We start from the raw sequence: 10,737 nt of genomic DNA, 5'->3' as shown, positions 1-10,737 counted from the left end.
CTGCATTGTAAGAGGATTCTTTAATGCATCTGAGCCAACAGGAAAGGCCCTGAATCCTTCATAGAGCCTCAGAATAGGGAAACTGGATTTTCCTAATCCTGAGTCCTGAGATTTTCTTCCAGACATGAAGTTGGTAAACCAATCTGCCTTTGCAAGCACTGAAAATCAAACTAACCCTTTTGCTACATATATTACATAACTTACTTCTGGGTCTATGAAAGAAATCCTTTCAAATTTCCTTCTGGACCTTTCTCCAGATTACAGTTTAATTCCCAGTTATTGTCTGGTTCATTTGATGTGGATTTGCCTATTATAATACTTTTACACTAAGGTGAGGGGGGTTATCAAATCAAAGTCAAGTAAGAGGTAATAAAGATTTGTCAGATGTTCTTGTGTTCTTAGATGGGGGTGGGGCTTAAAGAAATGGAAGCTACTTTCCAATTCTGTTCAGCTTTTCTTGTGTTATCCATCCTTTCCAAGATTGGACTTGTACATGCTCAGTCATGTCTGACTCCTTTCAACCTTTTGGACCATAGCCTGCTAGGCTCCTCTGTCCATGGGGTTTTCCAGGCAAGAATAATGGAGTGGGTTGCCATTTCCTCCTCCAGGGGATATTCCTGACCCAGGGATTGAACTTGTGTCTCCTGCATTGCAGGCGGATTGTTTATCTGCTAAGCCAGTGGGGGCCTTTATGCAAGATTAGGTTTTCCTGAATTTATGTATTTTAGCTATCAGTTTTAAACATCTTATCTCGATGTATTTTCCTTTTTCCTATTCAAAGATGTCCTTTCCGACTAATGCTTTCTATTCAACACACAGAATTCTAGATTTCAAGTTGTGATTTTAAGACAAAAGTTATTTCATTGTCTTCGGGCACCTGTTACTACTAATTTAAAAATCTATCATCTAATTATCAGCTTTTTGTTGATCTTCCCTGGTAATTTTTTAAGCTTTCTTTTTACCTTTGACACTATTCAGTTTCACCCCAGTATGAATAGGCTAATTTCTAATGATTCTGTTATTTAGTTCTTCCTCTTATCTGGAAATTAATCAGCAAGCTTTTCAACCATGAATTAATATTTTCAATTGTTTCTCTTTTTGTCTTGTGTTCTAGACAGGAGCTATTCAGTTTCATCTTCTGATTTACTCCATTCTCTTCCAAAAAAAGAAAGAGTTGGGTAATGTCTGTTCTATCCTTCAAAACTTTTTAAAATGTTAACTGGAAATAGAACTGCCTTATGACCTAGCAATCCCACTGCTGGGCATACACACCGAGGAAACCAGAATTGAAAGACAGACGTGTACCCCAATGTTCATCATAGCACTCTTTATAATAGCCAGGACATGGAAGCAACCTAGATGTCCATCAGCAGATGAATGGATAAGAAAGCTGTGGTACATATACACAATGGAGTATTACTCAGCCATTAAAAAGAATACATTTGAATCAGTTCTAATGAGGTGGATGAAATTGGAGCCGATTATACAGAGTGAAGTAAGCCATAAAGAAAAACACCAATACAGTATACTAACGCATATGTATGGAATTTAGAAAGATGGAAACAATAACCCTTTATGCAAGACAGCAAAAGAGACACAGATGTATAGAACAGACTTTTGGACTCTGCGGGAGAGGGAGAGGGTGGGATGATTTGGGAGAATGGCATTGAAACATGTATAATAACACATAAGAAACAAATCGCCAGTCCAGGTTCGATGCAGGATACAGGATGCTTGGGGCTGGCGCACTGGGATGACCCAGAGAGATGATATGGGGAGGGAGGTGGGAGGGGGCTTCAGGATTGGGAACTGATGTACACCAGTGGCAGATTCATGCTGATGTATGGCAAAACCAATACAGTATTGTAAAGTAAAATAAATTGAAAAAAAAAATGTCAGTGTCTGTATTGGGTTTCCTTGGTGGCTCAGATAGTAAAGAAGCCACCTGCAATGGAGGAGACCCAGGTTTGATCCCTGGAGAAGGAAAGGGCAACCGCTCTAGCATTCTTGCCTGGAGAATTCCATGGACAGAGGAGCCCGACGGGCTACAGTCCAGGAGGTGGCAAAGAGTTGGACGTGACTGAGCAGCTAACACATCTGTCATTTCTAAGATTTCGAACTGTTATTTGTTTCTTTTAATGTGCACATGTTTCCATGTTTTCCTTCTAATTGCTTGGTTTTTAGTGTTGACCCACTTTCCATTAGCTCTCCAAAGACATAAACATAGTAGCTATTTTAATATTTTGTTCTACTTCATTAGTCAGGAGTGAACACTCTAATAGTTGTTTCCTTGGTTAGTATTAATTTCTGTTGTGCTCCGAACTCTAGTTGGGAAACGCATCTTGAATAGCAAATTTTAGTTTTTTCTGTTAAATCGCTGTTGTAGCAGTTTCGCTATCACTTTCACAGTCCAGGGCTTAACATGGGCCACAGTTGCCGCAGACATAGCTTGGGGTTCCTTCCCTAGAGTTACATCATCCGTTTATAAAATCAGATTCTTAAGGCAGCCTCGCTTGTCCAGGGCTTGGCAGGATGCATGTAATTGCCTAGTAGCTGACTCACCCAGGTGTGGCTTTTGCATCAGCCTCAGCAGCCCCTCATCACAGCACTCGAATTAAGCAGCAAGCCTGGCTCTAGTCCTCCAACACATGCTGAGTGCAAGAGAATACCAGTCTGTTTCTACCTCTGAAGCCTACTGGCGTGTGGTTGCAGCTTTCAGTCTAAGGCCCCAAATTCTGTCTATTTCTGACCCATTTCTGATCCATGAAGCTATACACGCTTGCTTTTGCCCTTTTTTTTTTTCCCCATTACTTTGATGGAGAGAGATAAAGTTCAGAGTTTGATCACACTGTGCGATTTGGAGGTGGTATTGGTTCCTCTGTTCAGCATGAATGAGAACTCCATACTAATGTGAGAAGGGGCCTCTCAGGATTCCTTGGGTTGTTGATATCAAGGGTGGTTTAGTCGCTAAGTCATGTCAGATTCTTTGTGACCCCATGAACTGCAGCAGGCCAGGCTTCCCTGGCCATCTCAAGGAGTGTGCTCAAAGTTAATACCAAGGGTTAAGTTCTGATAAACAGCATAATTCTAGCTAGTACCTCAGACACAGAGCAGGAAAGGACAAAAGGATGTACCAAGTCCAAGTGGGTTTGGCCCCCATGCCCTGAGCAAAGCTCTATCACTGTCTCATTACAACAGGTGAAGAGGGACTTGAGACATGAGAGTTCTTGCTGCCAGCATTGTGGTATTTTGTCAGGGTGTGGACCACCATTCTCATAACCCGCATAACTAGTAAGCTGTGAGCTATAAAAGAGTCCATAGAAAGAGGAACCAAGTTTCTTGTCGAATCTGGAAGACTCCTACTGATTAATCTGAAAGCTTTTTCCTGTTGCAGTCATGCGTAGGGGTTCAAAAATAGAACATATTCAGTTTTACATTGTTCAGACTACACAAAAAAATTCCCTTTAAGAATGTCTTTAAGTGCGCATTTTGGAGCAAACAATAAATAGCGTATAAAAAGTATAATGTTTCCCAGGAAATCAAAGTTGACGTATTTGTTATCAGTTGCTATTTCCATCAGGTTAGACATCTATTTCTCTTTATTTGTGATTACATAACAACTCACGACCTAATTCTCTCATTCTGACTTAATTCTAGAGGTCTATATAAGAGATGCATGCCCCTCCCCCAATATGATCAAGGCTCTTGACTGGTGTAGCCTTCTCATATAGCTGGGGCCGTGCCAAGCCACAGGGTACCTGGGTTTGTTAATTCTTTGGGATTGATTGTCTGGAAATGCTAACATCTTTCAAATCTATACCTATAAATCAGATAGGATCTGTGCTGAGTGCTTTCTGCAGTCATAACTAACATGGAGAAGTGAACTGTGTACAATCTATGTAATCTTGCTCATACACAGCCTAATAGGTGCACTTTGCTAACGTAGATTAAAGAACACAGAGGCCACTCATGTCAAAAGCAGGCCTGTGGAAGTAGATGCTTCTTCAGGCTTCTGCATCTAATAGAAAGACGGGTTGAGTTCAGAATGTTGAAGAATAGAGGGCACATTTGGGAGCAGTGAGGAGGTCAGTGTCACTGGGGAACTTCCGGAGGAGAGAATGTGTGATTTTGTGGCAAATCCAGAGGGACGGAGTTGGTGAGAAAGTCTGGAAATCCAAGGAGAGGCAAAGGTTCGGTAGGATTTCATTCATGAGGATACTCAGGATGCGGTTTCAGAAGGAAAGAGTTTTGAGTGCCATGTAAGAAGAAGGCTGGAGGAGGAGGTGGGATGGGAAGGCCAGAGGAATGGATGGAGTATTGCCCCTCTCCCAGTGCCTCCTTGTTCACGATACCCTGGCCACCAGCCTTCGTGGCCTCAGCTTCGGGCTGTTGGCCCATGCAGCAGTGGTAGAGCGCCTCTTCTCCTCCTACTCACCACCTCCTTCTCAGAATCACACCTTCCACTATCAGGCACCATGTCTTAGAGAAGAGCTACAATCCCTTCTCCTCTGTTGGTTCCTAGTCTTCCAGCTCACTTATCCTAATTAACTCCGCTAGCAGTTCTTAAGTCTCATTTGGATTTCCAATGCATGGTCTTACTGAAACCGTGTAACCCAGTTTGGGACTTGAATCCACTGCCTTTTAACTAAGATCACACACTTGGTTTCAGGACTTAATGAAACTCAGGTTCTTGATGTCCCATTGCAGAAAGTGATAGGTAAGCAGATTTATTTATAGAGAAACACTCTCCACAGGCAGAGTGTTGGCTATCTCAGAAGGTGAGAGCAACCTCAAAATATGGTGTGGTTAGTTTTTACGAGTTGGATAAATTCATAGCCTGATGACTGCAGTGGTTATTCCAGCAATTTGGGGGAAGAGGTAGGAGTGTGTAGGAACTGGGTCACTGACCACTTTTTGATCCTTGATATTTGGCCTCAGAACTGTCACGTCACTGGTGGGTGTGCCATTTAGTTTGTTGTATTAAGTTGAGTTTATTCTAAGGCTAAAGGTCTAGTGGAAGTCAGCTGGTCTGCCATCTTGCACCTATTTGGTTCTAAACAGTTTATGTTGTGTCCTCAAGCTATGTCATTCTTTTATATTTTATTTTTCAATTCGAGGAAAATCACTTTACAATGTTGTGTTGGTTTCTGTCGTACAACAACATGAATCAATCATATGTCCCCTCCTTCTCGAGCCTTCCTCCCTCCCCTCATCCTACCCTTCTAGGTCATCACAGAGTGCCAGGCTTGGCTCCCTGTGTTATATAGCAACTTCTCACCAGCTATCTATTTGACACGTGGTAGTGTATATATGTCGATTCTATTTTCTGTTTGTCCTACTATCTCCTCCTCCAACTGTGTCCACGGTCCATTCTCTACTACATCGTCTGAATCCCTTCCCTGCAAATAGGCTCACTGATATCATTTTCCTAGATTCCACATATACGTGCTAATATGCACTACTTGTTTTTCTCTTTTTGACTTACTTCACTCTGTATAACAGGATCTAGTTTCATCCATCTCACTACAGCTGACTCAAATTCATTGTTTTTTATGGCTGAGTAATATTCCATTGCATATATGTACCATGTCTTCTTTATTAACCCATTTGTAGATAGAGAGCTACAAAATGTTGCTTCCATGTCCTGGCTATTGCAAATACTGGTGCAATGAACACTGGGGTACATGTGTATGCAATTCTTTTAAATCTTGTGTCCTGCCCCCCTTCCCTCTTGTTTCTTTTATTTATTTATTTATTTTTTACTTTACAATATTGTATTGGTTTTGCCATCAATTCCACTTTCTTTATCATCCACAAAACCCCACCAAAATATTCATCATTTCAATCACTTCTGAATAACACCTTGAATTCAGTTCCTCCACTCTTCTATGTACTGGTTGATGGTCCAGTTGTTCCAAACATGCATTCAATTAATCTAGGCTTGTGAGAAAAACCAAACCACCTTTAAATTCTTGACTGCAAATTTCAAGTGAGTTCTCAGACTACTGAGCCATTCTTTGGCAAACCCTAGTATATGTGCTCTGCTGCTTTTATTTATTTATTTTTAAACTTTAAAATATTTAAATTTATTTTAAGAATAATTTAATTCAACAATAAAAGAAGAGTTTCATTTATTACGATATCTCATAGCTCAAGTGGAGATCTTAACAGAACATGAATTGTTGGTCTTGTTCAACGTACATTTGAGAAATTAACTGATTTATAAAACACATACCTCAAGTCTTCACTTCTCCCATTTCTTTCAATATACAGCATCTTATCAGAATACTCAAGCTATCAATGGCTTTTAATTTATACTTGAAGTAATTTGTGTATAAGACCCTTTACTGCCCAGTTTTTCTAAGGCAAAATTATAAAACTAATCTTTTTTAAATTGTCTATACTTTAAAGCATAATATTATAAATACTTCCTAAACGTAGCATTTTATTTGAATATGATTTTTAGTGAGTTGTGTTTCTTCTTTGATTTTATTTTTTTAACACCCACCTCAACCCTGATGAGATACAAAAAAGATAGCATACTACCGCTCTCCAAAAAGGGTTATAACTGAAAACTCTAAAGATACTGTTTAATTCAAGGTGACAGCAAAATGTTTCAAAAATGGATTCAGTAAGGATTCTTTACACAAAAAAGAGGAGAGTGAAAATGTTGTTCAAAAATTCAAGAGTTTCCAATTTATCTTACCCAGGAAATACAAACTCTTCAATGAATCTTCTATATCTTGTCTTGAACCTGCTCTCTGCTCCAAACCAACTGCTTATTTCTCCTCAAACATATTCTACATTTTTTAACTTTTGCTTTACATTTTTTTAATGCTCACTCCCTCCAAAATTCTCTTATTCTTTAGCCTGCCTTTAAAAATTCCGTTCTTTCTTCATACCCATCTCAAAAACCACCTTTGCATAAAATCTTTATAGATCCTACACATTCCAATGATCCTTCATGGCACTTTATTAGTGTATCTCCCATGGTAGAATTTATTCTGCAGTTATGTAGTTGCCTGTGAATTTATTGTAATAATGATAACAGGAACACCAGCCATAGAGTTGAGACTTCATGAAAGCTTACTATATGCTACTAATTAACATATATTATTTCTATTTTATAGATGAGAACTGAGGTTTTGAGTGAATGAGTAACCTGCCATATCCAGGTCTGATTGATTCCAGAGGCTCAGTGAGCTCTTAACCACTCATTACAAAGTCATTTCCCACAGGTTATGTGTTTTTCCTTACTTCTGCATTTCTGCAATGTGGAGAGCAGTAGCTTTCAAGTAACAGAACTCAGTAAATAATTTATTACACTAAACTAGACTACAGTGAGAAAGGACAGCTACTGTTACAATTCATTCCAACGGGGTATCCAAACACTTCCATTCTAACAGAACAATATTCTCAAAGTTTATACTAACACCACTAATCAGGATTTATGATTAAACAAATTTAATGTGAATATTAGGGAAAATAGCCTATTTATTGAAAATATGTGCATTTTTATCCTTAATATGTCTATATACAGTCTTTTTATAGAAGAAAAGGATATGTATTTCAATCATTATATATATATTTATATATACATATATATAAGTGTGTATACAAACGTGTGCAAACACATGAACAAGGGCATGCACATATAAAACTGTATGGGCATGATAAAACACAAAATAAATTTATAAACAGTGAGAAAATAATACAGAAATAAGTTAAGACATTACATACCTAAGAGGACAGCAAACCTGACTTTTGGATTGTGTCTTACCTCCGTGTGGATCTGCTCTGTTTGATATACAGAGCAGGATCTTGCTGAATGCACCCACTAGAGTAGGCAACTATTTACCAATCCAGTCATCTTCATAATCAAACATATATCCTTTTTGATCAAACAAGTCAGTAAAAAGCTTTCTTAGGTAGTCATAATCTGGATTTTCAAAAAAATCTAGCCTTCTTACACACGAAGATACATTGCCCTTTCTTCTGGAAAATTTTTACATTACACTTCTATTGGTGTGGCTCGTTTTGTATCTCCAATTTTCTGATATCCCTCTTTTAATGTGTCAGCTTTTAAACCTTGCCAAGGAAGACTGCCTCTCAGAAAATATATGAACATGTGACCTAAAACTTCTAAGTCATCTCTTCTACTTTGTTCTTTCCCTAAATGTGTGTTTATGCTCATATATCTAGCTGTTCCTATAAGGCTCTTGTGTTTTTTGTATGGTATGTGTTTCTTTGTCTCTGGATCAATATATTCCTTTGCCAAACAAAAATCTATAATATGAATAACTTGCTGGGTTTTGTTTCCTGGCCAGCCTATTAAACAGTTCTCAGGTTTTCAGTTCAGTTCAGTTCAGTTGCTTAGTTGTGTCTGACTCTTTGTGACCCCATGAACAGGGGCCTTCTGTCCATCAACCACTCCCTGAGTCCACCCAAATCCATGTCCATTGAGGCGGTAATGCCCATCCAACCATCTCATCCTCTGTCGTCCCCTTCTCCTCCTGCCCTCAATCTTTCCCAGCATCAGGGTCTTTTCCAATGAGTCAGCTCTCTGCATCAGGTAGCCAAAGTATTGGAGTTTCAGCTTCAACATCAGTCCTTCCAATGAACGCCCAGGACTAATATCCTTTAGGATAGACTGGTTTAATCTCCTTGCAGTCCAAGGGACTCTCAAGAGTCTTCTCCAACACCACAGTTCAAAAGCATGAATTCTTCGGCGCTCAGCTTTCTTTATAGTCCAACTCACACATCCATACACGACTACTGGAAAAACCATAGCCTTGATTAGATGGACCTTTGTTGACAAAGTAATGTCTCTCCTTTTTATTTTTTTTTCTCTCTGCTTTTTAATATGCTGTCTAGGTTGGGCGTAACTTTCCTACCAAGGGGCAAGTGTCTTTTAATTTCATGGCTGCAGTCACCATAGGCAGTGATTTTGGACCCCAGAAAAATAAAGTCAGCCACTGTGATGGGACCAGATGCCATGATCTTCGTTTTCTGAATGTTGAGCTTTAAGCCAACTTTTTCACTCTCTTCTTTCACTCTCATCAAGAGGTACTTTGTGCTTCTTCACTTTCTGCCGTAAGGGTGGTGTCATCTGCATATCTGAGGTTATTGATATTTCACCCAGAAATCTTGATTCCAGCTTGTGCTTCATCCAGCCCAGCATTTCTCATGATGTGCTCTGCATATAAGCTAAATAAGCAAGGTGACAATATACAGCCTTGACACACTCCTTTTCCTAATTGGAAACCGTCTGTTGTTCCATGTCCAGTTCTTACTGTTGCTTCCTGACCTGTATACAGGTTTCTCAAGAAGGAGGTCAGGTGATCTGGTATTCCCATCTCTTTCAGAATTTTCCACAGTTTATTGTGATCCACACAGTCAAAGGTTTTGGCATAATCAATAAAGCATAAATAGATGTTTTTCTGGAACTCTCTTGCTTTTTCGATGATCCAGCAGATGTTGGCAATTTGATCTCTGGTTCCTCTGCCTTTTCTAAAACCAGTTTGAACATCTGGAAGTTTATGGTTCATGTATTGCTGAAGCCTGGCTTGGAGAATTTTGAGCATTACTTTACTAGCATGTGAGATGAGTGCAATTGTGTGGTAGTTTGAGCTTTCTTTGGCATTACCTTTCTTTGGGATTGGAATGAAAACTGACCTTCTCCAGTCCTGTGGCCACTGCTGAGTTTTCCAAATTTGCTGACATATTGAGTGCAGCACTTTCACAGCATCATCTTTCAGGATTTGAAATAGCTCAACTGGAATTACATCACCTCCACTAGCTTTGTTCCTAGTGGTGCTTCCTATGGCCCACTTAACTTCACATTCCAGGATGTCTGGCTCTAGGTGAGTGGTCACACCTTCGTGATTATCTGGGTCATGAAGATCTTTTTTTACAGTTCTTCTATGTATTCTTGCCACCACTTCTTAATATCTTCTGCTTCTGTTAGGTCCATACCATTTCTGTCCTATATTGAGACCATCTGTGCATGAAATGTTCCCTTGGTACCTCTAATTTTCTTGAGGAGATCTCTAGTCTTTCCCATTCTGTTGTTTCCTCTATTTCTTTGCACTGATTGCCAAGGAAGGCTTTCTTATCTCTCCTTGCTATTCTTTGGAACTCTGCATTCAAATGGGTATATTTTTCCTTTTCTCCTTTGCTTTCCACTTCTCTTCTTTTCACAGCTATTTGTAAGGCCTCCTCAGACAGCTATTTTGCTTTTTTGCATTTCTTTTTCTTGGGGATTGTCTTGATTCCTGTCTCCTGTACAATGTCACAAACCTCCATCCATAGTTCATCAGGTATTCTGTCTATCAGATCTAGCCTCTTAAATCTATTTGTCACTTCCACTGTATAATCGTAAGGGATTTGATTTAAGTCATACCTGAATGGTCTAGTGGTTTTCCATACTTTCTTCAATTTATGCCTTAATTTGGCAATAATGAGTTCATGATCAGATCCACAGTCAGCCCCAGGTCTTGTTTTTGCTAACTGTATAGGGCTTCTGCATCTTTGGCTGCAAAGAATATAATCAATCAACCTGATTTCGGTGTTGACCATCTGGTGATGTACATATGTAGAGTCTTCTCCTGTGTTGTTGGAAGAGGGTGTTTGCTATGACCAGTGCGTTCTCTTGGCAGAACTCTGTTAGCTTTCCCTGCTTCATTCTGTACTCCAAGGCAAAATTTACCTGTTACTCCAGGTGTTTCTTGACCTCCT

The 10,737-nt window shown here is 39.4% G+C and overlaps 1 pseudogene; it reads right to left on the bottom strand.

The window, feature by feature from the left end:
- Positions 1-7,253: 7,253 nt before the first annotated feature.
- LOC138080791 (casein kinase I pseudogene) lies at positions 7,254-8,350 on the bottom strand (annotated as a pseudogene).
- Positions 8,351-10,737: the final 2,387 nt, after the last annotated feature.

This window comes from Capricornis sumatraensis, chromosome 6, assembly GCF_032405125.1.
Source record: "Capricornis sumatraensis isolate serow.1 chromosome 6, serow.2, whole genome shotgun sequence".
NCBI lineage: Eukaryota > Metazoa > Chordata > Mammalia > Artiodactyla > Bovidae > Capricornis > Capricornis sumatraensis.
The sequence above is the reverse complement of the archived record's forward strand: the minus strand, read 5'-3'. Positions and strand labels throughout refer to the sequence as shown.